The 26,638-nt window shown below is 44.2% G+C and overlaps 1 protein-coding gene across 3 annotated transcripts in view; it reads left to right on the plus strand.

Moving 5' to 3' along the window:
- Positions 1-5,276: 5,276 nt before the first annotated feature.
- PRICKLE4 (prickle planar cell polarity protein 4) overlaps positions 5,277-26,638 on the plus strand; it is a 118,533-nt gene continuing 97,171 nt past the window's right edge. For 2 of the 3 annotated variants that reach the window (XM_073542490.1, XM_073542492.1), the window contains exon 1: positions 5,295-5,411. The gene's annotated coding sequence lies outside the window, so the exon portion shown is untranslated. Of the gene's footprint in view, positions 5,412-26,638 lie in introns of all 3 variants that reach the window. The other variant, XM_073542491.1, reaches the window with a different exon arrangement.

The following is a 26,638-nucleotide window of genomic DNA, read 5'->3' on the forward strand; positions in this document are numbered from 1 at the left end:
TCTGTTCCATACACTTCGTAGACACACGGCTCCACTCCGTACACCTCGTACACACACGGCTCCGCTCCATACACCAAGTACACACATGGCTCCGCTCCGTACACCAAGTACACACAGGGCTCCACTCCGTACACCTTGTACGCACACAGCTCCGCTCGGCACACCCCATACACACGCGGCTCCGTTCCGTACACATCGTACACATGTGGCTCCGCTCCATACACCTCGTAAACACGTAGCTCCCCTCTGTACACCTTGTATATACGCGGCTCTGCTCCGTACCCCCGTACACACACAGCTCTGCTCCGTACACCTCGTACACATGTGGCTCCTCTCCGTACACCTCGTACACACACGGCTCCACTCTGTACACCTCGTACACACACAACTCCTCTCCATACACCTCAAACACACACGGCTCCGCTCCGTACACATTGTAGACACCCGGCTCCGCTCCGTACACCGAGTACACTCACGGCTCCGCTCTGTACACCTTGTACACATGCAGCTCCGCTCTGTACACCTATGTCTCCGGTCCGTATACCCCGTACACACACGGCTCTGCTCCGCTCCGTATACATACAGCTCTGCTACATCCACCCTGTAAACCTCTCCTGACCCCACACATAAACTCTCCTTCATCTAGCACCATGACAACCAGCACAGCAGAGTCCTGCATACACTGTGGCCCCTGTTCATGTGACTCCTCCCCTCCTGTGACGTCATCACAGGTCCTGTGCATAGAGCAGCCCAGTGACATCATTGCTGGGATTTATAGGATGATGTAGAAAGTGCTCTCAGCTGGATGAGGGGAGTTTGCGCCTAGTCTAGGCGTTGTGCCCAGCCGCTGGTGTGCCTGACATCTTCACACAGCACGGCTGGTCAGTTGTAGGCACTACTGACATGCAAGGCAGGGCAAGGACTAACAGGGCTGCCACTAGGAATTTCGGGGCCCCATACTGGCAAAATTTTCGGGGCCCCCTTTAGACTCCGCCCAGGCTCCATCCAGCCCCGACTCCACCACTCGAGCTGTCCACAGTCCCACCGCTCTCTTGGATAAACTCCACTTCTCACCTATCACACATTAACAGTTCCCACCACCAGTTCACACATATAGCCAGCAGCTTTTGCTTTGGCCAAAAGATTGTTTTAAGTCGCCACCATAACAGGGTAGACACTTTTGGCCAGGCCCTACTCTACTGTAACCTATTAAATATTTGTTAAAATATGCAATACAATTTAGGTATATTTTTATTTTTCAATTTTTTAAAATGACCAATAATATCACATACAAGGAACAAATACCGCTACACCATGTCCAGACCACATATTACCACCACATAGTGACCTATAATAAGACATACAAGGAACAAATACCGCCATACCATGACCAGACCACATATTACTACCATAGTGACCGAATAATATCACATACAACGAACAAATACCACCGCACCATGAACAGACCGCAAATTACCACCACAAAGTGACCAAATAATAGAATATACAAGGGACAAATACCACTGCACCACGCCCAGACCACATATTACCACCACATGGAGACTGAATACTACAATACTGACATTAATTAAAAAAACATAATACTATGACCATAAGAGACATTATACACACAAGATCTGTACTTAGTATGCAGTGTCTGTGTACAGGTAATATAGTGATCAATGACATTATACACAGGAGCTCTGTATATAATGTACAGGTAACACAGTGATCACCGGTGACATTATACACAGGACCTCTGTACATAGTGTCAGTGTACAGGTAACACACTAACTCACCAGTGATGTCTCTAGGTGAAGTCCTTCATCTTTGTTTTTCATCTTTCATCCAGCACAGATCGCCATCACGTCTTCCAGCCAGGACTTGTCTCTGCAGGAAATATCACAGTTATCTAGAGCTCCGCTTGCAGAACACATTACTTATTTTTTCCCAACTTCTACATTACACCACATGAAGAAAAAAAGGCGACATAGTATCACTCTACACAGTAACAGGACCGCCCCCCCATTTACAACAGTATCCTCAAGAAAATAAAATACATCACTGCAGTAATAATATCCCTTAATTAGCCCCTATGGTAATAATATCACCCATCCTGACTCCTGTGTGTCTCATTTTTGGCTTCAGCCATATGTTCTCCCATCCCACCCTCATCAGTATCCATTCTGCCCCATATGATCTCCCCTCCTGACCAATCTGTCTAAATCGTATCAATCCTGCCCCATGACCCTGCTCCATCTATCTCCAATCATGCCCGGTGTCTCACATTCTGCCCCCTCCTGTGTCTCACTGTCACATTCTGCCCCCTCCAGTGTCTCACTGTCACATTCTGCCCCCTCCTGTGTCTCACTGTCACATTCTGCCCCCTCCTGTGTCTCACTGTCACATTCTGCCCCCTCCTGTGTCTCACTGTCACATTCTGCCCCCTCCTGTCTCTCACTGTCACATTCTGCCCCCATGTCCAGCATTCTGCCCCAGTCTCTTGCATTCTACCCCCCAGCGTCCACCATTCTGCCCGCAGCGTCCAACATTCTGCCCCAGCTCACAGCCTGCCCCCATGTCCAGCATTCTGCCCGCAGCATCCAGCATTCTGCCTCAGTCTCCAGCATTCTGCCCCAGCTTCGAGCATTCTGCCCCATGTCCAGAATTCTGCCCCAGCGTCCAGCATTCTTCTGCCCCATGTCCAGCATTCTGCCCCGTCTCACAGTCTGCCCTCATATCCAGCATTCTGCCACCAGCGTCCAGCATTCTGTCCCCAGCGTCCAGCATTCTGCCCCATGTCCATTCTGCCCCCAGTGTCCAGCATTATGCCCCATGTCCAGCATTCTGCCCCATGTCTATCCTGCCCCCAGTGTCCAGCATTATGCCCCATGTCCAGCATTCTGCCCCAGCGTCCAGCATTATGCCCCATGTCCAGCATTCTGCCCCAGCGTCCAGCATTCTGCCCCATGTCCATTCTGCCCCCAGCATTCTGCCCTCATATCCAGCATTCTGCCACCAGCGTCCAGCATTCTGTCCCCAGCGTCCAGCATTCTGCCCCATGTCCATTATGCCCCCAGTGTCCAGCATTATGCCCCATGTCCAGCATTCTGCCCCATGTCTATTCTGCCCCCAGTGTCCAGCATTATGCCCCATGTCCAGCATTCTGCCCCAGCGTCCAGCATTATGCCCCATGTCCAGCATTCTGCCCCAGCGTCCAGCATTATGCCCCATGTCCAGCATTCTGCCCCAGCGTCCAGCATTCTGCCCCATGTCCATTCTGCCCCCAGCATTCTGCCCCATGTCCAGCATTCTGCCCCCAGCGTCCAGCATTCTGCTCCCAGCATTCTGCCCCTAGCGTCCAGCATTCTGCCCCCAGCGTCCAGCATTCTGCCCCCAGAATTCTGCCCCCAGTGTCCAACATTCTGCCCCCAGCATTCTGCCCCAGCGTCCAACATTCTGCCCCCAGCGTCCAGCATTCTGCCCCCAGCGTCCAGCATTCTGCCCCCAGCGTCCAGCATTCTGCCCCATGTCCATTCTGCCCCCAGCATTCCTGCCCCATGTCCAGCATTCTGCCCCCAGCATTCTGCCCCCAGCGTCCAGCATTCTGCCACCCGCATTCTGCCCCCAGCGTCCAGCATTCTGCCTCCAGAATTCTGCCCCCAGCGTCCAGCATTCTGCGTCCAGCATTCTGCCCCCGGCGTCCAGCATTCTGCCCCCAGCATCCAGCATTCTGCCCCCAGCGTCCAGCATTCTGCCCCAGCGTCCAGCATTCTGCCCCATGTCCATTCTTCCCCCAGCATTCCTGCCCCATGTCCAGCATTCTGCCCCCAGCATTCTGCCCCCAGCGTCCAGCATTCTGCCCCCAGCGTCCAGCATTCTGCCCCAGGCCCCCTGGATAGCCGCTCTCAAAAAAAAAAAAAAAAAAAATTCTTCTTACCTTGTTATCTGGCTGTGCTCCAGCGGGGAGGCTCCCTCCCTCTCCCAGTCCCACGTGGCACACTGACTGAATGAGGAAGTGGAGGAGCAGAGCAGTGTGTGACATCAGGTGAGGGCGGAGCTGTGGCTGGACCATTGTGCAGGGGGGGATTTCGGCGCTGGCAGGACCATGGTGCGGGGGGGGGGCCTGCCCGAGGGGCCCGGGGGGCCCGGCAGGCGCTGAGTCTGAATTTAAAATAAAGCTGCAGAAGCCTGTATAAAATGTAGGGGGGCCCCAGCGCGGATCGGGCTGCCAGCATGGTCGGGCCCCCCTAATCACCGGGCCCCATACACATGTAAGGCCTGTCATGCCCTGATGGCGGCCCTGAGGACTAATGAAGGAGGCAGAAGCTGGGGCCCACTGGAGGATTCCTCGGTGTCCTGGTGCCTCAGTCCGAACCTGCATGGGTCTGTGTGATTTGAAATGACAGGGCTGAATTTTAGCCCCAGTCCGTACCCCCCCCATACTCCCTTATGGTGTGTGCACATGCTGCGGATTGCTCTGCAGGATTTTCCGCACGGATCTGAGAAAAACTGCAGGTCAAAAGACCTGCGGTTTAGCCTGCGGTTTGCCACCTGTCATGGAGCAGGTGGTAAACTGCTGCAGAATCCGCACAAAGAACTGACATGCAGCGGTTTTGAAACCGCAGCAAATCCGCGTGGAAAATTCCAGTGTGCACTGCGGATTTCATTTTCCATAGGCTAAAAGGGTACTGTACACCTTTCTGCTGCGGACCCGCAGGGCCAAAACCACTGCGGATCAACAGCCGAGTCCTCAGCATGTGCACACGCCCTTATTCTCTCCCTTCCTGGAGTTTTCCCTGTATTGACACCGATTAACTCTTGGTCTGCCTCCTGCTCATCACTGCATCCCGCGTTAACCTTACAAATACAAGAAGAGCATCTCTAACGCCAGCTTGTAAAGACATTTTACGAAATTTTCTACAAACTTAGGCTGTCACCCTGCTCTGCCATAGGATAGCTAATGTTGTAATGAAATGTTGTAAAAAAAGAATCTTTCAAGAGTACCCTGCAGCAAAAAATGCCACTTTATAGTAAATGCCTGCTTAAAGCAAATGCCAGGGATACCAAAGGGCAATGTGTAATGTAATTTCTTTATGCCCTATATGACTATTTCATCTAACCACCAGCCCAGCCTCACTGAGATGCGAGAGCGCACTCCACCAACAGTGACCACACAGTCGAGGTAAGACTGTGAGGAAAAAAGGCTGCTCAAAGGTCGCAGCCAATGAGCGCTCGGCAAGGTTCCCGCCCTCCGCTGCTATTGGCTGCTTATCAGCTGAAGTCCCCGTGAGGAGGGACCGGCATGTAGATGTAGTTCCTGGTCTGTCACAGATCCTGTTTCGTTTCCAGTCAGCGGCTGCAGCAGGCGGACATCGCGGCGGCCAGTCTCTGTAACCTCTTGGGCACAGGTCAGTCAGTGACTCTAATTTTCCATGGTGGACCAGGGAGGAGAGGCAGTAGTCACCCTGAGCCCTGGATAGACCCGGCTGTCACGGGTGTGGTCTTGGCATTTGTCATGTTTATGACCAGACGGATAACATTGCGCAGGTTTTTACTCACTTTCTCCAGCTGCTCGTACATAAGCCAGGACTAGTAGTTTAACTATTCATTATGTCCCCAACCTGCTGCTGTCATCAGTACACCAGTCTGCTCTTGAGAGGCTGGTGCATGGCAGGCTATGGTAAGCTCATAGCTATGGGTGGTTAGGAAATATTAGGTAGTCCACATGTCCTCATTATAGGAGCAGTGATGGTTGTGAGTATACCTGCAGGAAATATGAGCGGACTCTTTACACCTTCAAGTGCTGTGGATTCACTGATTTTGGAACAGTGTTGTTGTTGTGCCCCCCTAGTAATAAAGAGCCCAGTATGCAAATTTTCCCTTCAACCAAGTGGATGTCCGCCACAGAAGTTCTGCGTGGGCATCTGCTTTTTTTTTTTTTTTCCCTTCTATGATGCCCTGCAATCAAAACACAGCTGTGTCATAGAAGGGATAAAACAAATATATCCACCAAGAAGAATCAAATAGCAATTAAAACTGTATACTAAAAGCTTTTATATCATTGATAAATTGTAATATTACAATATCACTGTTTTCCACGGCGTGGGTTTACCGAGGCCTTTTATAGGGTATTTGTATGGAGTGTAACTGTTGAAGAATATGCTTGTGGATAATATTTGAAAACCTGAAAAAAGAAAGTTGAATGAAAGACAACCTAAAATTCCATGTCTGTGACTGGTTCTGTTTAAGTATTCTAGTGACCAGTGTAATATTATAGAGGATATCTGGTCTCACAGCCCACTCAATCATGGGTGTCATGATTTCTGGCGTGACTGCTATGTCTTGGTACTACATGTAAGCGATCAGGTGCTGGCTAGACTCTTTTGGATTCTCTCAATAGAAATGAATGCACATCAGCTTGTATTAATTATCAATAAACGTTCTGTATCAAGAACTCATAAGAATGTGACATATGTGGCGTATTACTGTGGACGACAACAGTTGTGCTACTACCCGTGTTTCCCCGAAAGTAAGACCCTGTCTTACATTAATTTTACCCCAAAAAGTCCCACCCTGTCTTACTTTCGGGGGAGGTCTTACATTAGCCGAAAAAAAATGACAATTTCTTTTTAACCAATAAATTAACATTTATTAACATGCTGTTATACCCCATAACAGTGCCGTATCCCACTGCCCACAGCCCCACACCCCATAACAGTGCCGTATCCCACTGCACACAGCCCCACACCCCATAACAGTGCCGTATCCCACTGCACACAGCCCCACACCCCATAACAGTGCCGTATCCCACTGCACACAGCCCCATACCCTATACAGTACATGTTTCCCTACTTGGTTTTTAAATGCTGGACGTTTTCCTCTGCGGTGCGGCTGTGGGTGCGGAAGGCCTGTGCTGCAGGGAACGCTGTGCCAATCAGCAGGGAAACAGCGGTGACGTGGGGCTGGGGCGGCCAATTACAGCCCGAGCTGCTGGACCAATCAGTGCTCGAGCCGGGGGCCGGCGGTGACGTGGGGAACAGGGGCGGCCAATGAGCTGTTGAGCTGGGCGGATTGCGGGGTTAACACGGCGAGTTAACCCCATGAGCGCTGGACCCGCCCAGCTGCACCTGAGGACACCTCTGGAGCCTGGGGCCCCAATGGGGGACAGCGGCGGCCCAAAGGTAAGGGCCTTACATTTCACAGCGGCCCCCAACCCTGCCTTACATTCGGGGGAGGCCTTACATTGAAAGACCCCCCCGTAACCCCCACCCTGTCTTACTTTCGGGGGGGTCCTACTTTCGGGGAAACACGGTATAAGCCAAAATAGTCTGTGTAGCCCTGTCCTGAATGAAAGCCTGTCATGAGAATTACCTCATCAAACATTGTTGTCCTAGTTTTTAATGGGATAGGCTCTTAAATGTATTTTAATTGTTGCGTACCTTGTAGTACGAGGTATTTCAAGTGTTAATGTCATGCAGTACAAACAAATGTTATTAAAATATTCAAAAATTCTCAATGTCCTTTTTTGGCATTTCTTACTTTGGCTTCATTCAGTTTTTTTGTTGTTGTTTTTTCCATTAGTGTTTAATCATCAGTTTTTCTCATGGAAAACCAACTGAATTCTTTTTTTTTTTTTTTTTTTCAAGCTTCTTCAATCAAGTAGTAAAATGTAATAGGCCTGGTATGCTATCCATATGTTGTCTTAGCTTTTCAGGGGTTTGCATTTGCAAGTTTAATCTGTGGTTTCATCAGGGCTGTGGAGTCGGAGTCGTGGAGTCGGTGCTCATTTTGGTGGAGTCGGAGTTGGAGTCGGTATAAAATGGACCGACTCCTAAAATATATAATAAATTGGGTACAGTAATTCAATGCAGGATGTGCTGAATATTTTTTCATAGGAGTTTGGGAAAGTTATGAAATGTCCTATAAATGGCTGTTCTATTCCTGATCTAAGGCTACATTCACACACAGCGTTTTTCCTGTGTTTTTTTGAGGATACGTTTTTCAGCTGCAAAAGCTGATCATCTTTTTAAAAAACCGCATCACCTGATAGGTTTTTGAGCTCATAGATAATGTTTTCAATAGCAAAAGCAGATTAGAAATCTGCTCTATCCATCCATTTATCCATATCGTATCTGTACCAAAAAGAATGAAAACCGGGTAGTACACCAATATATATTCTGTTCTATCTAAATATCTTGATTATTGGATCATAGAAATGATTAAATGTCTGAGGTTCACATTGTACTACAATAAATTTTTCACTTAAATATAAGCAATATGTGTGGGAGTCGGAGTCGGTGTAAGGGAAATTGAGGAGTCGGAGTCGCAGGTTTGGCTTACCGACTCCACAGCCCTGGGTTTCATGAAGGACACTGAGTCCACTAAAAAAAAAGTGAACACAATCATAGACTGTAATGGATGTGTTCTATCCATGAAAAATGTGGATGATAATAATCTTTATTTTTGTATAGCGCTAACATATTTCGCAGCGCTTTGTTTGCACACATTATCATCACTGTCCCCGATGGGGCTCACAATCTAAATTCCCTATCTAGTCTTTGGAATGTGGGAGGAAACCGGAGTACCCAGAGGAAACCCACACAAACACAGGGAGAACATACAAACTCCTTGCAAATGATGTCCTTGGGTTTCGAACCCAGGACTCCAGGGCTGCAGTGCTATCCACTGAGCCACCGTGGATAGAACACCACATGAATAACAGTTGTCTGAATGAGGCTGAAAGGGGTTGTCCTGTAAACAAAATACATTTTAATCAGTAGGTCTTGGAATAATACATTTAAAAATTGGATGTGTTTAAAAAATGATCCTGTGCGGAGAAACTCTTACGGTATGTGCACACGTTGCAGATTAGTCTGCGGAATTTTCTTCACAGAATCCGCACCTCTTGGCAGAAAACGCAGGTGCGTTTTTGATGCACATTTTCATGCGGATTTGTATGTGATTTTGTAAGCTAAATAAAGATATGCTATTTAACAAAAAGAAAAGATTTGTAATGTCATTTCTTGTCCAACCTCCTCTTATACATTTGTCCAACCCACACTCCATTACACACACAAATAGATAGACAGATGATAATGGATGGATATGGGATGGATGGATAAAATGGTACATAAATAGTTAAAAACACACACAATCTTCACGCAATCTTTAATTTAAAAAAAGGGGGGAAAAAAAAATGAAGTGGGCTCATGTGCAATTTTCTGCGCCAGAGGGGGAAAGCCGACGGCTGGGGCCAATATTTCTACCCTGGGAAGGGGTTAATGCCCATGGAGCTTCCCAGGCTATGACTATCAGCCCGCAGCTAGCCTTTACTGACTTTTAAAATAGGGGGACCCCCAAAAAAAAATGACATGGGGGGGGGGGGTCCCCCTATAATTTATAGCCATAAAGGCTACGCAGAGCACTGCGGGCCGATATTCATAGCCTGGGAAGGGGCCATGGATATTGGCGCCCCCCGGCTAAAAATACCATCAATGCACCAATTCCGCCACTTACTGGGGTAATAAGGGGTTAATGTCACCTTGCTATTGTAAGGTGACATTAAGCCTGGTTAATAATGAAGAGGCATCAATAAGACACCTATCCATTACTAATCTTACAGTTTGAAAGGGTTAAAAAATAAGAATAAAGTATTTTTATGAGATAAAATACGACAAGGTTTTTCATATCTTTATTGCACGCCTAATCCATGCGACGCCCTCGTTCTCCTGTAATAAAATGTAAAATAATAAACCAACCGTATACTCCCTGTGCGACGCAGTCCAATTAATAACGAGTGGCTATATATGGCGCCTCTGACCCGCGGTGGAAGCCGTGTCATTGCCTGTCTTGCTGCATTCAAACCGGACCGACTTTGCAAAATTCTGTACCTATGTCCCTGCACCCGGGGTGGTTCACTTACTTTTGAGCATTTTGTAATTTGACAGCAGTACAACTAATAGTACTGTGATGAAGGTCAATGTGACTGAAACATCTACACTGTATGTACTGTAAAGATTAAAGCACTTTTTGCATTGGAAACTGTATATAGTGTGTTCCAAGTTTCTCTATAGTCATAGTATCACGGACTAGGATCCTACTTGCTGCACCACCACTTTTGAGCTGTGCTAAACGGTTTTGTATGAAGCAATTAATAACGAGTGTCCCACGACGATCTCCCCTATAGAACAATGACATCGGATGATGTCACTGCTCTATAGGGCCTCCCAGTCATGAACTGACAGAAGATTATCCTCCTTCAGTGCATCACTGAAGAGGTCAAGTGAGTTAATTCTCTCACTTTACGGCAATACTGCATGGAAATTTTCTCACCCAGCGTTGCCGGGTGAGAGAGTGAACTTAAGTGACCTCTCTTTCTGCAGCGGCGGAGGGATACATCGCAGGGGATTACCCCCTGTTGTCAGTTCATCGTGGAGGCAGTGTAGAGCACTGACATCACCCAATGTCAGTGTTCTACGTGGGAGATTGTCGTGGGACACTCGTTAATAATTGGACTACGGCGGAAAGGTAAATATAGGTTGGTTATTTTTTTTATTAAAGGAGACGAGGGCGTCTGGGAATTAGGTGTATATGGTGAGAATGTACTGTTATTTGTTGTATGTTCTGTATTTTTATTTTTTTTACTCCCGGTCACAGCCATTATCACAAATGTTCCCAAAAAATTATGGATATAACAATATCACCTCTTTAACTCCAGATACAATGCTATAGTACACAATTCTTTCTAGCTAATTATAGCAGAAAAAACAACGAGTATTTAGGAAAAAATATAAACAATTTTATTGAAATATATTAAATATATATAATAAACAGTTTCCCACTATGCAGGCTAACAAGGGGTTAATCCAAAAATAGACAGTACAGATAATGTAAAATAGCTGAAACCATATACTATCAGCATACAAGCATCCTGAAATATTTCAATATTAACATATGTAATGCAAATTTTCAACTTTATGAATAGGCTCATTACATAATCAGGCCACGTTTAAAGTGCAAGAAGTGCTTTGTGCAAATAGAACTAATCACTACACTGACAATAAAGTATCATACAATCTTCCAGTGCCGGCAAATAAGCTATACAAACTGGATAATACAATTTAGATAAGCCCATTGTGAATGGACAGTTATATACTGCGGCCAGTGCTTAAACTGTGGCCCAAATAGTGATGCATGTAAATAAACTGTACGCTGTACTTACATCTAATATGTAATAGAGGATTCCCCACGCCTGCCGCCCCAACGCACGTTTCACCGCTTCTTCCTCAGGAGCGGTGGCCTATAGCGGCCTCGGTGTTAGTATTTATAGGAAATGATGTCAAGAACGCTAACAAGCAATCAATGCTAGGTCCTATAACGGCGCATGCTCAGATTCAAGACTGTCATCAATCTGGGACTTCCTCCCCGCGCTCATGGAACGCAAGCAACCAGGTGCTGCTTAGCAACCAAAGTCGCCCGCAATTCCCGTCGAGCGCTTAGAGGAACCCCTGACAGAACCAGTTCTGGGCATGCGCACTAGACCGCTTTAAAAACAAACATTTTAGGTGCTTATAGCCTCCAAAAAAACGGACTGTGAATGCTTAAGTGTGAATGAATGTATGTTGTGATAGTGAACGCTATAGACAGAGTTAATGCTCTATAAGCCACATGAAACTAACTTATATCCCGTTCATAAAACTGACTATCAGGAATTTATTAAAGTGATAAGAGTTTTATATACCATCAATGCATGATGCATTATATTAATACTAAAGCAAATGTGAGCCAAGACAATTAATACTGTGAAATAATATAAATGTCTAAGAAATATACATACAAAAGACAATTTTTTAACATACAGACACATAAATAAAATATGTATCAAACAATGATATACTAATTGTGTGCAAACATTATATTAATATTTTACACCGAAAAAAGACGTACTAAACAGTGATAAAGCAATCAGTCCATTCATGTCACCCAAAAAGCCTTTCTGTTCTTTTTTGATGAAAAATGACTATGGACTAACAGGTCCGATAAATTCCTTGACCTCTTAGCAGTGATGCATGGCTTGCTAGATAATGTTTTATTTAAAATTGGATCAGTTAATAGAATTCCCCAATGATTATGAATGACACTAGAAAGTTGTTTCCACTGCTCATTAAAAGGTGTAATCAACCTGACTGTTTTACAGTCCACATCCCGAACTTCTTTCTTTTTATACAAAAGCTGATTACGCGAAGTGTCTTGTGCTCTTTTATAAGCATACCTTAATTTGCCTATGACCATAAGACCTTTCTCGAAACCTAGAGTATAAGTCTTTGGCCTGTTTTTGAAAGGCTTGTTCTGTAGAGCAAATTCTCTTTGCCCTAAGGTACTGACTTACTGGAATAGACCGAATAGTAGATTTTAAATGTGAAGATTCAGCATGGAGGATCGAATTAGTCGCTGTAGATTTACGGTAGATGTCGGTAAGGATAGACCCATCATCCTGTACCGTAATGTCTATATCCAAAAAATTGACTTTTCTTCCAAATGTAGAAGTTAAATGAATATTTAGATCATTTTTATTCAATGTCGACATTAACTCATGAAGTTCGTCAACAGAGCCATCCCAAACAAACATTACATCATCGATGTACCTTATCCAATCACGGATTTTTTTCTATACCGGCAATGGGGGAGCTCTGAAAAATTTCCCTCTCCCAGAAACCCAAAAACAAATTGGCGTAGGAGGGGGCACAAGCTGCCCCCATTGCCGTACCTTGCAATTGGAGGTACACCTGATGATCAAAAGTAAAGCAATTATGTGTTAGGATGAATTCTAGAAGATTCAGGATAAATCTTGACATTGAAAAATCCAAATTGCTATTATTAAGAAACCATGCAATAGCCTTTAGACCCTGTGCATGGCGGATGGAGGTGTATAAAGCCTCAACATCCGCCGTGACTAGGATGATAATAATAATAAATTTTATTTTTATAGCGCCGACATATTCCGCAGCACTTTACATTTCAGAGGGGATTTGTACAGACAATAGACATTACAGCATAACAATAATCACATACAGTAGATTATAACAAATACCAAGAGGAAAGAGGGCCCTGCTCGCAAGCTTACAGTCTATGAGGAAAGAGGTAGACACGAAAGGTGGATGGTAACAGTTGCCCTGATTGTATGGACCAGCCATAATGTTAGGTGTGTGACAGTACGGACACAGAGGGCTAATGGATGCATAAAGCATGTGGGAGAATGATGCGGGGAACCTGGTTATGGTAAAACTTTTGGCTCTGCCACACAGGGATAGATTAGGTTAATGTGTTGGGGTGGTAGGCCAGTCTGAATAAATGCGTTTTCAGGACACGCTTAAAATTGTGGGGATTGGGGACTAATCGTATTGACCTGGGAAGTGCATTCCAAAGAATTGGCGCGGCACGTGTAAAGTCTTGGAGACGGGAGTGGGAGGTTCTGACTATTGAGGATGCTAACCTCAGGTCATCAGCAGAACGGAGGGCACGGGTAGGGTGGTATACTGAAACAAGGGAGGAGATGTAGGGTGGTGCTGAGCCATGGAGGGCTTTGTGAGTGAGGGTAATAAGTTTATACTGAATTCTGGAGTGGATGGGTAGCCAGTGTAATGACTGGCACAAGGTAGAGGCATCGGTGTAACGATTGGTGAGGAATATGATCCTGGCTGCAGCATTCAAGACAGATTGGAGAGGGGAGAGTTTGGTAAGAGGGAGACCGATTAGAAGAGAGTTACAATAGTCGAGACGAGAATGAATAAGAGAAACAGTAAGAGTTTTTGCAGAGTCAAAGGTAAGAAAAGGTTGAATTCTAGAAATGTTTTTGAGGTGCAGATGACAAGAGCGAGCCAGTGATCGAATGTGGGGGGCAAAGGAAAGCTCGGAATCAAGTATGACCCCAAGACAGCGGGCCTGTTGCTGGGGAGTAATAGTGGAACCACACACAGAAATGGCAATGTCGGGTATAGGTACATTAGTAGAGGGAGGAAACACCAGGAGTTCAGTCTTTGACAGGTTCCGTTTCAGATATAGTGAGGACATGATATTAGACACAGCGTTTAGACAATCGCCGGTGTTTTCTAGAAAGACTGGCGTGATGTCAGGAGAAGAAGCGTATAATTGGGTGTCATCAGAATAGAGATGGTACTGGAAATCAAATCTACTGATTGTTTGACCAATAGGGGCAGTGTACAAGGAGAAGAGGAGGGGGCCTAGAACCGATCCTTGGGGGACCCCAACAGTAAGGGGAAGATGAGAGGAGGAGGAACTGGCAAAAGATACAGTAAAGGAGCGGTCGGAGAGATAGGAGGAGAACCAGGAGAGAACGGTATCCTTGAGGCCAATGGAACGGAGCATAGTGAGGAGGAGCTGATGATCCACAGTGTCGAATGCTGCAGAGAGATCCAAGAGAATTAGCATGGAGTAGTGACCATTTGATTTAGCTGTTAGCAGATCATTAGAGACTTTAGTGAGGGCAGTTTCAGTGGAGTGTAAAGAGCGGAAACCGGATTGGAGAGGGTCGAGAAGAGAGTTTTCTGAGAGATAGCGGATAAGACGGGAGTGGACCAGGCGTTCCAGGAGTTTAGAGATGAAGGGAAGATTAGAGACAGGTCTATAGTTAGCGGCACAGTTTTGGTCGAGGGATGGTTTAAGTAGTGGATGTATGATGGCATGCTTAAATGAGGAGGGAAAAATACCAGAAGAGAGAGAGAGGTTAAATATTTTAGTTAGGTGAGGGGTGACAGCAGGGGAAAGGGACTGGAGGAGCTGTGACGGAAATGGGTCACTGGTGCAAGTAGTTGGGCGAAAAGATGCAAGGAGCCTGCTTACTTCTTCTGTGACTGGTTCAAAATCGGAGAGTGAGCTAGATGCAGTGGGGGAGGGAGGACAGTGCATGGTATGAGGTGATTGGGAGATAATTTCCTGTCGGATCTGGTCAATTTTTTCTTTGAAGTAATTGGCCAGATCGTCAGCTCGGAGCTCCGTGGTTGGGGCCTGTACTCTTGGATTGAGTAGAGAATGAAATGAGGTGATGAGGGTGTTGAAATAGGTTTGTTTGGAGAGGTGAAGGGCAGTGTTGTATGTTCTAAGCATAAACTTAAAATGGATGAAATCTTCGGGTAGATTGGATTTTCTCCACAGACGTTCGGCGCACCTGGAGCACCGCTGCAGGAAACGTGTTTGCACCGTGTGCCAGGGTTGTCGCCGTCTGCGTTGTGGTGTTCTATTTATAGGGGGTGCAAATTCATCCAGGGCACTTTGAAGTGTTTCATTGTAATGCTTCAATGCAGAATCAGGACATGAGAGGGAGGAGATAGGGGCCAATGAAGACTGCAAGTTCTTCATAAGTTTGTGGGTGTTAATGGCCTGTATGTTTCTATAAGTCTGGACAGTGGGGGTGACCTGAGCAGCCTGGCAGTTCTTGATAGAGAATGAAAGAAGATTGTGGTCAGAGAGCGGGAGAGGGGAGTTTGCAAAATCATCCACTGCACAAAGCCGAGAGAAGACCAAGTTGAGGGAGTTTCCGTCTTCATGCGTTGGAGAATTAGTAAGCTGCGAAAGGCCAAATGAGGAGGTTAGAGATAAAAGGTGAGTAGCAGATGGTGAGAGGGGAAGAGCAATGGGGATGTTGAAATCACCCATGATGAGGGTGGGGATGTCACAGGAGAGAAAATGTGGAAGCCAAGTGGCAAAATGATCCAGGAACTGATGGGAGGGGCCGGGAGGACGATACACCACCGCCACTCGCATGGAGAAGGGGGTGTAGAGTCTGACGGCATGGACCTCAAAAGAAGGGAAGACAAGTGAGGGTACTTGAGGGATAACCTGAAAGGTACATTTTGGTGATAGAAGCAGACCAACGCCTCCACCAGCTCTATTGTCTGATCTTGGGGTATGAGAGAAGTGAAGCCCCCCGTATGAAAGAGCAGCAGCGGTAGTGTCTGACTGCTGGATCCAGGTTTCAGTAAGAGCCAGGAGGTTAAGAGAATTAGAAAGGAAAGAGTCATGAATGAAGGAGAGTTTGTTACACACTGAGCGAGAATTCCAAAGTGCACAATTAAGAGAGACAGATGGCATGCAGGGAATATTAATAAGATTAGAGGGGTTTCTAAGTGTAGCAGTTGGGGGTTTTGACTTTCTATAACATGGGGGACCAGGGTTGGGAGCAATGTCTCCTGCGACTAGGAGAAGGAGGATAGAAAGAGTGAGCAGATGGTTAAGTGATTTGTGAGAGCGTCTCTGATGTTGAATGGTGGGACTGACTGGATCTGTGCAGTTTAACAACGTGAAAAGAGCATGAGTGCTATACATAGGAGAGGAAAGAAGCGAGGGGCCAATGTGGATGGAGTGTAGAGAGTTAATGCCAGGGCGGTGGATGTGTGTGAATGCAGCGGCCAGGATTAAAATTACACAAATGCATATGGTATATATTTGTTGTACTCCAAATGTACATGGAGTAGATGTATATAAATGTCTTGCCTGTCTCCTGCCCTGTCTAACTTCCATGTTATAACTGCCAGTACTTTGATAAACTGTACTTGGATAAAGTGTGCATAAATGCCCCCTGCATAAATGCTATCCCCAAGCTATGTCTGAATATATAGGAGGATAAGACTTAGAACTTTTTTTTTTTTTTTTTTTTTGGGCTCTCTCTCTTCTCGTTAATCAATCACACTAAATTGAGACACCAGGACCCAATAAAATGTTGTGGTCAAATAAACACATGTCCAGCACTACATGGATCATAAAGCACTTTGAAAAGTTTCTTGACCTCACAACATAAGGGGACAAGCAGAGTAAGTTGAAAAAAACTATATACCATATAGAAGCTTGCAGAGTTGAAAACGCAGAGATAGCATTCAGGATTAACTGCTTGCTGACATTGAATGGAGACACAGGAGTGGATTCAGAGCAGAGATTGGAAAAGCTGGTTACCATATAGATAATATGATCCTTGGGGATCATATTATCCCGAAGGTTCAATTGATCTAACCTCAATGCCGCAGTAGTGTCGAGGATATGAGAGGGTAGTGAGATTACAATAGGTTTTAAATAGTGGTCAATAATTTGACACACCAATTCACTCAAACCCTCGTTCCCCGAGACTATAGGGTGACCCGGAGGATCTAACACATTTTTATGAACCTTGGGGATAAGGTAAAATGTAGGTAACTTGGGTTTCAAATTTTCAATAGTTTCCAATAATTTTTTTGGAATTAGTCCTTCTTCCCAGGCTCCCATCATAATGTCCACTAGCTCTTTTTGATATTGTATAAGTGGGATATGCGTTAATTTCTGATAGCAATTAGGATCCATAAGCAACTTATGGGCCTGTCGGACATGCCTATCCCGAGGCCAGATAACTAAATTGCCCCCTTTATCGGCCCTCTTAAATATCACATCATCCCAATTCTGCATTTCTTTTATAATTTTTCTTTCTTTTTTACAATATGGGCTGGGATGAAAATCAATTTTCATTTTTTCAATATCTTTTGTGACCAATTTCACAAAGACATCGACAGACGGACAGGTGTTAATACTGGGAAATTTTTTGGATTTATTGAACAGATAAGAGGGGAATGAACTCACCGCTTTTGATTCTTGGTTTTCCTCAGCCAAAGATTCAAGAATTGCAATAGCCTCCTTCTCCTTCTCTGTTTCCAGCGGTAACCCCATATTATTTTTTTCATGAAATCTCTTCAGAATTAATTTTCTTGCAAAGAGATGAACGTCCTTTATGGCCGTGAATGTATCTAAAGGTTGTGGAGGAGAAAAGGATAAACCCTTATCCAACAATTCAACCTGTTCATAAGATAATACATGAGAAGATAGATTGATTACCTTAGGGTGATCATTCCTCCTCTTTGAATTCTGCCAAGAAGTATTTCTATCTCTTGCCCCAAACCTAGTTTTCATCCATTTGGGATTAAAACGTTCAATCTCATATACTGGGGTAGCTGCGCTGGAAACAGAAGATGCAGAGGATACCGAAGGACTTCGAGATATAGGACGTTTATTTTTACCCGGAATCCTAGTTTGCCAACGATATACTTTTTTCTGATCATAATCCTGTAAATCTCTCTGCAGCTTCTTTATTTTCGCTGTACTAATTTGTTGCTCCCACTTTTCTAAATCCTGGTTCACACTCAGGAGGAATTTATCAAGTTGTTCCCCATTCATTTTAGCAGTCAATTCTTTTTGTAGCTGATTAAGTTCATTGTCAATCTCGTCTAACATAGACATGTTTTTTAAATTTATTATTTCCATGAAAGACAACGAACAAATAGAGGAAGCTGCTTCCCATCTCGTCATAAGATCAAACGTAGGATACAACTGTACTCTTAGACCACGAGGTACAATTTTTTGTTTGATGTAATTTTCCAAAGAGGCTTTGGTCCACCATACACAAGTTTTTTTTTTTTTATGTACAAGATTTTTATATTTCAACATTAGGTCCTTCAAATCATCATGGGTAAAATTAAAATTAGTGAAAACACTAATCACAGCCATTATCTGATGGAACTACTGTCCCATCAGCGGCAATGCTGTCACTGTGAGAATTCATTGCCGGATGGGAGCAGTAGTCCCATCAGACAATGGATGCCTACACACAGGCACGCACAGACCCACAGACACATACACGCAGTGCCCCGCACAGACCATACACGCACATAGTCACCGCCCACACACTATACACGCATACAGTCACCGCCCACACACTTCCTTCCTCTCGATCTGCAGCGTTTCTTGTACCCACATCCACAGCAAATCCGCAGATCTTTTTATATCTGCGGTTTTGCTGTGGATGTGCCTGACTCGGTGAAAGTCAATGGGTGCAGAAACGCTGCAGATCCGCAAAAAGAATTGACATGCTGGGGGGGAAAACGCTGCAAATCTGTGCGGGTTTTTCTGCAGCATGTGCACAACAAATCTCCATTTCCCATAGATTAACATTGACTGGGCACTACTCTGTGGATTTGATGAAATTCCGCGCTTCCAAAAACGCTGCGGAAACGCATCTAAATCCGCAATGTGTGCACATAGCCTAAGGCTGTGTGCACACGTTGTGGATTTATTGCGGATCCGCAGCAGATTTTCCGCTGCGGATTCGCTATAAATTCGCAAGTGTGTATCACAACAATGTTATTCTATGGAAAAAAAAAAAAATTTGCTGTGCACATGCTGCGGAAAAAACGTCAGGAATTGCAGCGTTTAATTTTCCGCAGCATGTCAATTCTTTGTGCGAATCTGCAGCTTTTCAGCACCCATTGACTTGCATTGAGTGGGGCACTTCCGCAGCAAAACCGCAGATCTTTTTTACACCTGCAGTTTTGCTGCGGAAGTGCCCCACTCAATGCAAGTCAATGGGTGCAGAAACGCTGCAGATTCGCACAAAGAATTGACATGCTGCAATTCCTGACATTTTTTTTCCGCAGCATGTGCACAGCAAATTTTTTTTTTTTTTTTTCCCATAGAATAACATTGTTGTGATACACTTGCGGACTTATAGCGAATCCGCAGCGGAAAATCTGAAATGCTGCAGATCGGGAGGAGGGAAGTGTGTGGGCGAAGAGTGTGTCCGGAGAATATGTGCGTGTCTGCGTGTGGGTGTCTGCGCGGATCTGTGTCTGTGTGGGTCTGCGGGGCTATGTCTGCTACAGTGACACCATTAGCCAATGATGGGACAGTAGTAGCCCCATCATCCTGCTAATGTGTTGAATAGTAAAAAAAAACCAAAAACACAAAGTACACATACCATATACAGCTAATTGCCAACGCCCTCGATCACCTGAAAAAAATAGTAAACAATATACATGCTGTTCTGACGTAATCCATTTAAGGCTGGAGTCAGATACAACGTATAAAAATACGGTCCGTATTTTACGGTTGTAATGCGCAGAAATGTTCCCTGAACAGTGATCCGTAAGTCATTAGTTGGCAAGGCTAGGATGCTATTTTTGCGCATGTAAGCATCCGTATGACATCCGTATTACATATAATGGATCCCAATGACAGGTTAAAACACAAACGAAAGAATAGATATAGATGCATAGAATCTCCATCCCATAGTCCCGTGCCCATATACCCATCATACATATCCGCCATCCCATAGGCCCGTGCCCATATACCCATCATGCATATCCTCCATCCCATAGTCGAGTGCCCATATACCCATCACACATCCTCCATCCCATATTCCCATGCCCATTTACCCATTATGACATCATCATCATCATGGCAACCGTTATGACATAACCGTCACCATTGCAACCTATTAAGACATCGTCACCATGACAACCATTGTGAGCATCTTCGCCATTGTAACCTATTATGACAGCGTCGCCATGACAACCATTATGACATCGTAATGAGGGGCTGGGCTTGCAACCTATGATATCAGCATCGCCATGGCCATTATGACATCTTAATGAGGGGCGGGGCTTGATACACACTTTTTCCCCATTATGTAGAGAGGGGTGAAATTGTTTGGTGAATTGGAACGCGCGGGGTTAAAATTTCGCCTCCCAACATAGCCTAGGACGCTCTCGGGGTCCAGATGTGTGACTGTGCCAAATTTTGTGGCTGTAGCTGCGACAGTGCTTGTGCCAATTGCATACATACATACATACACTTGAGCTTTATATATTAGATAGCCGCTAAATCAATTGCCAGCTTCTGTAAAATTATTACAATACCAGACATGAAATGACACTTGGTTTACATACAGTAAACCATTTCATTTAGTTTTTTATGTCTTTGACTAATAGATTAGGGTATGTGTGTAAAATTTTGGACATGTAGGTGTTAAATTAATGGGTAAATTCGTTGAAAAAAAATTGCATGGGCTTCTGCGGCAATTTCTTCGCCAGAGAGGGAAATCCAGTTAGTGAGGGCAGATATTAATAGCCTAGAGAGGGACCATTGTTTTTGCACACCCCCCCCCCCCCGTTAAAAAAAAAAAAAAAAAAATTGCCCTCAGCCACCCCAGAAAAGGCGCATCTATAAGATGAGCCTTTTCTGGTACCTAGCCTCTCTGGCCCCATTGCCTTTAGCGGTGGCTCATGGGTTAATAATTATGGGTTAATGTCACTTTGCCATTGAAAGGTGACATTAAGCCGGGTTAATAATGGAGGGGTGTCAATAAGCCACCTCCATTATTAATCCTATAGTAGTAAAGGGTTAAAGACACACACAAAAAAGTCTTTTAATGAAATAATCACAAAGTTTTTGACCAAATTTATTATTCTGCTAAGGCCTGTTTCACACATGATTTTTTTTTTTTCTATCAGTCCAAATCCGCCAAAATAGCGGAAAACGGATCCGCAGGCGGACTGACAAACGTGTGCCAGCGAATTGGCGGATGTACTTCCACAAATCGTGAAGGAAATTTGGCCACTTGTGATACCGATGGATGTGTTGGCATGACAACCAGAGGCCTCCTGGAGACCGTTATGGTTGTCACTGCCATATTGCTGTGAGCGCCGCCCAGTGGTCGGCTCTCATAGCAAGTGAGTAATTCAGCTACATACAGGCGAACTGATAATCACCTGTATGTAGCACAGCTGATTGGGTTATGGTAACTTCTAAGCTCCTATGGAGACTATTGGAGCATGGCAAAAGTAAAAGCAAAAATGTTTTTAAAAAAAATACAAAACTATAAAAAAAATTTCCCTCCTTTCGCCCCATCACAATAAAACCATAAAAAAATCAAACATATACAGTACACACATTTGGTATTGCCGCATTCAGAATCGCCTGATCTATCATTAAAAAAAGATTAACCTGCAATAATGTGCGATCAAAAGATCGTATCTGCACCAAAATGGTATCATTAAAAACATCAGCTTGGCCCGCAAAAAATAAGCCCTCACCCAACCCAAGATCACGAAAAATGAAGACGCTACGGGTATCAGAAAATGGCGCAATTTTTTTTTTTTTTTTTTAACAAAGTTTGGAAAATTTTTTTACCACTTAGATAAAAAAGAACCTAAACATGTTTGTCTATGAACTCATAATGACCTGGAGAATCATAATAGCAGATTGGTTTTAGCATTTAGTGAACCTAGTAAAAAAAGCCAAACAAAAAACAAGTGTGGGATTGCACTTTTTTTGCAATTTCATCCCACTTGGATTTTTTTTCACGTTTTCTAGTATAAGACATGGTAAATCCAATGGTGTCGTTCAAAATTACAACTCGTCCCGCAAGAAACAAGCCCACACATGGCCATATTGACCGAAAAGTAAAAAAGTTATGGCTGTGATAAGAAGGGGAGCAAAAAACTAAAACGCAAAGCCGAAAATGCCTCCGGTCGTGCAAGGGTTCAAACAACAACCAGAATGAAGATTTCTTCATTAACCCCTTCACGACCCATGACTCCTACGTAGGCGTCATGAAAAGACGTGCCCAAGCGACCCATGACGCCTACGTAGGCGTCATACTATAAATCGCCCTCCTGCGGGTCGGGTGACTGGGGTCACTGAAAGGTCACCCGACCCGCACACAGAGGACACTCTATGGTTAATCCCAGGGGGCGTGGCTTAGCCCCCACGTGCCTACAATCGCTCTGATTGGCTGTTTCACTTTTAACAGCTAATCAGAGCGATTTGTAATATTTCACCAATGAAATTTGGTGAAATACTGCAATCCAGCCATGGCCGATGCCGCAATAGCATCAGACATGGCTGGACACCTGACACAGACAGACAGACGGGGCCGATCGACCCCCGTCACCGATCGCCGCCATCATCTGCTCCCCCCCTCCCCTTCCTATCCCCCCACCTTCCGATTTCCCAACCCCCCCAGGTACCTCCGATGTCCCGTCGTGGCTCCCGGTGTCCGTCCGGATGATGGGCGCCGCCATCTTGCAAAATGGCGGGCGCATGTGCAGTGCGCCTGCCATTGTCCAAGATGGTGGCGCCCATGAATTTGCCGGCTGCCCGTTCATTTTTCATTTTGATCACTGTGATACACTATCATAATGATCAAAATGGAAAAAAAAGTAAATACACCCCTGTTTATCACTCCCATAGCCAGGCACAAATAATAAAATTAAAAAAAAATATTTTCCAGTTAGGGCTGGGGTTGGGTTAGAGTTAGGGGTGTATTGGGGTTGGAGTTGGAATTGAGGGGTTTCAACTGTTTAGGCACATCACGGGGTCTCCGAACGCGACATGGCGCCATGATTTATTCCAGCCAATTTTGCGTTCAAAATGTCAAACAGCACTCCCTCCATTCCGAGCCCCGACGTGTACCCAAATGGTGGTTTACCCCCACATATGGGGTATCAGCGTACTGGTCTAATTTATCTTGTTACCCTTGTGAAAATAAATTGCGGGCTAAAAAATTTCTGAGTAAAAATAAGATTTTTTTATTTTCACGGTTCGGTTATAAACTTCTGTGAAGCACTTGGGGGGGTTCAAAGTGCTCACCACACATCTAGATAAGTTCCTTGGGTGGTCTAGTTTCCAAAATGGGGTCACTTGTGGGGGAGCTCCAATGTTTAGGTACACAGGGGCTCTCCAAACACGACATGGTGTCCGCTAATGATTGGAGCTAATTTTCTATTCAAAAAGTCAAATGGTGCTCCTTCCCTTCCGGGCCCTGCCGTGCGCCCAAACAGTGGTTTATGACTACATATGAGGTATCGGTGTACTCAGGAGAAATTGCCCAACAAATTTTAGTATCTATTGTATCCTGTTACCCATGTGAAAATGAAAAAAATTGATGCTAAAAGAAAATTTTTGTTGGAAAAATTAAAATGTCCATTTTTTCCTTCCACATTGCTTTAGTTGCTGTGAAGCACCTGAAGGGTTAATAATCTTCTTGCATGTAGTTTTGAGTAGCTTGAGGGGTGCAGTTTTTAGAATGGTGTCACTTTTGGGTATTTTCTGCCATATAGACCCTTCAAAGTGACTTCAAATATGAGGTGGTCCCTAAAAAAAAAAAAAAAAAAAAAAAAAAAAAAAATGGCTTTGTAAATTTTATTGTAAAAATGAGAAATCGCTGGTCAACTTTTAACCCTTATAACTTCCTAGCAAAAAAAAAATTTTGTTTCCAAAATTGTGCTGATGTAAAGTAGACATGTGGGAAATGTTTATTAACTATTTTGTGTCACCTAACTCTCTGGTTTAACGGAATTAAAATTCAAAATGTGAAAATTGCAAAATTTCGCCAAATTTCCGTTTTTTTCACAAATAAATGCAAACATTATCAACTTAAATTTACCACTAACATGAAGCCCAATATGTCACGAAAAAACAATCTCAGAATCGCTAGGATCCGTTGAAGCGTTCCTGAGTTATTACCTCATAAAGGGACACTGGTCAGAATTGCCCAAAATGGCCAGGTCATTAAGGTCAAAATAGGCTGGGTCATGAAGGGGTTAAAGGTATCTATGAATCTGCGTAAGAGCGCCATTATGGCCATGCATTTACTTCATAATCACACTGCATAATCGTGATGACAGGTTCTCTTTTTAATGTAATATAAGGTGGGGTTACCCCACCAATCCTTTGTAAGAAAGAGCCCTTTGACTTATTTACCTGACAGCAATGCAGACATGGACTGCCTTTGTTCTGCTGAATGTTGGGTGTGGAATACACACAACATAATGGCCTTATGTTTGTTTGTTTTTTGTTACACGGAAATGATCTCTTCTAACATGTGATGTTACTGTACAATATCTATATTTTACTTTTTAATTTTTATGGTGGAGCAAGCAGTCAGTGCAGCAGCTATCTAATACAAGTAAAATGCATCTGTGATAGGAAAACCTCTTGTGGGGATTTTCAGTTCAATGTTTTTTTAAAAGCACAAAACTTGGCATACATTCTTTAAAGGGAAGCTGTCACCCCTTTTTTGAGATATCATATAATGATATCATTCAATTGTGTGTCACATAAGGATTCTCTTAGAACTTTTGCTTCCCCCTGACAACGCACCTTTCATGCATAAATACCTTGTTTGTATTGGTTCAGATGTATGTAAAGTGCAGTCTGAGGATGTCCTTGAACTAAAGAATCACTATTAAATATTATCTTTCTATAGTCATGATGAAGATGCTCGCAAGTGTTTTTACAAAAGTGTTTATTTTTGTTTATACTGTAAAACAGCTGTTTACTGTTTTTGTAACCATAGCATGATTTTGAATATGTCTGGAATAAGGAAAAATCTGTCTCTTCTTCTGACGACTTTGAACCTTTATGGCAGATGCATAGATCAAAGCTGTCACATTCACTATGATACAGGATGATAAAGGGGGCGATCGGGGACAGTTTATTTTTACTTTCTGTGCTTCTGCAGCACAGATCTTCACTATGACCGACTGTGACAAGCTCAGTAGCGTAAATGAGCTTGTTATAGCCGACGAAGATGCTGACCTCTGCGTAACGCTTGCAATTGGCCAATCACAGTGATCACCAGCAAAGGACAGCAATGATTGGACCCGTGCAAGCAACCCTGAGTTGTGATTCTGAGCTGCCCACTGTTTGTCATGGTGACAGTTTCATGGCTTGATATTGTTATGACTCGCTTGCGATCCTGATGTACAGTTACATAATTTTGGAGGATGGGGTTAAGATTGAAAGAAGAGTTCAACCCATAACCTAAGGCCTCATTCACACATCAGTTTTTTGAAATCCGTCAAAATCCGCCGTTGTGCAAAAATAACATCCGCCATTTTGCTTGGCGGATCTGTTTTTTTTTTTTTTTTTTTCCCATTGAGTTGCATTACCAGCGTCTTTTGACGGATGGCCATCCGTTCGATTCGTTTTTTTGCGGATCCGCCAAAATTTTGGCGTCCGCCGACATGCCTGAACGGGCCATGCAACGTTTTTTCAGCGGCTAGATCCGCATTTGACATTGCGCATGCCCGGAGGATTTGCCTCGCTCGGAAATTTAACCCTAAACTCTGTTCTGGCGGCGAAAAAATTCTCCTCCTCCCCCCCCTCTCTCCAGGCAGCGGTTCCTTTAAAATTCTTCCTTCGATGGATCCGTTAAAATAACGGTCCGGTGACAAACGTTATCATCAGTCCAAGAACGGATCCATTGTCTGCCATTTTAGCGGATTTTAACTGAAGCAAAAAACTGATGTGTGAAACAGGCTAACATATTGATCCCATGGAACTTGGAAGGCAAAAACCCCATAAACCAGACTCTAATTGCCCTTTATTACCACAAAAACAATTGCTGACATGAGGTTCCATAAACTATCTTGGTACTGCAGTCCAAAATTCCTTTAACCCCTTCACCACTTTGCAATTTTCCATTTTGTTACGCTTTCTTTTTTTTTCTCTTCTTCCCAGAACCATAACTTTTTTTGCTTGTTTTTTCTGTCAATAGTCGTATGAGGGCTTTTTTTTTTTTTTAAATTTTTTTGTACTTTTGAATGACACCATTGATTTTACCATGTAGTGTACTGGGAAATGGGGAAAAAATTCCAAGTGCGGTGAAACTGCAAAAAAAGTGCAATTCCACAATTTATTTTTTTATTTATTTTTTTTTCCATTTACAGTGCTAAAACTGACCTGCCAATATGATTCTCCATGTCATTACGAGCATGCAGACACCAAACATGTATAGTTTATTTTATTTATTTAAGTGGTG

The sequence above is a fragment of the Dendrobates tinctorius genome, unplaced genomic scaffold (genome assembly GCF_039654945.1).
Source record: "Dendrobates tinctorius isolate UK_male_01 unplaced genomic scaffold, ASM3965494v1 ptg000127l, whole genome shotgun sequence".
In the NCBI taxonomy this organism is placed as follows: Eukaryota; Metazoa; Chordata; class Amphibia; order Anura; family Dendrobatidae; genus Dendrobates; species Dendrobates tinctorius.